We start from the raw sequence: 721 nt of genomic DNA, 5'->3' as shown, positions 1-721 counted from the left end.
CATACCTATGTTAATTTCTTTTTTCTCTTTTTTTTTTTGTTGGTTGTGGGGCTTGAACTCTGGGCCTGGAAGCTGTCCATCAGCTCTTCAGCTCAAGGCGAGCGCTCTACCACTTGAGCCACAGCGCCACTTCCGGTTTTCTGGTGGTTTATTGGAGATAGGAGTCTCACTGTCTCTCCTTCCCGGGCTGGCTTTGAACCGCGATCCTCAGATCTCAGCCTCCTGAGTAGCTAGGATTACAGGCGTGAGCCACCAGCGCCTGGCTGTAGCTAGTCTTAAATGGAAAAAGCTAAGCCCCAGTCCTAGCATACGCACGTACACAGAGAAGTGCTTTTTAATATATGAGTTATACGCCAATAAAGCTAACATTTCCTAAAAGATTACTTCATATGATTCCTAGTAATACACAAAAACTTCTTATTTTTATTGAATATTGCCACAACACCTACTTACCATATGTTAAAACAGTAGTAGGAACTACAAGAAAAGATACAAGAACTAACATTTATGGAAGTGGCACTGTGGCTCAAGTGATAGAGTGCTAACCTTGAGCTGAAAAGCTCAGAAAGAGTGCCCAGGCCCAGAATCCAACCCCCACAACCGAGAAGACAAAAAAAAAAAAAAAGAAAGAAAACAGGAAGAACTCACATTTAAATGAACAAAAAGATATTTAACTCACGTTGTTAGCAAGAATGCCCCATCTCCACATCTCTCCAGAGCC

The 721-nt window shown here is 42.4% G+C and overlaps 1 protein-coding gene across 1 annotated transcript in view; it reads right to left on the bottom strand.

The window, feature by feature from the left end:
• The window catches only part of Pspc1 (paraspeckle component 1), an 87,798-nt gene that overhangs the window by 68,941 nt on the left and 18,136 nt on the right, over positions 1 to 721 (bottom strand). The window lies entirely within an intron of this gene.

Source organism: Dipodomys ordii, unplaced genomic scaffold (genome assembly GCF_000151885.1).
Source record: "Dipodomys ordii isolate 6190 unplaced genomic scaffold, Dord_2.0 Scaffold1, whole genome shotgun sequence".
Lineage (NCBI taxonomy): Eukaryota > Metazoa > Chordata > Mammalia > Rodentia > Heteromyidae > Dipodomys > Dipodomys ordii.
This window is presented reverse-complemented; position numbering and strand designations above follow the sequence as displayed.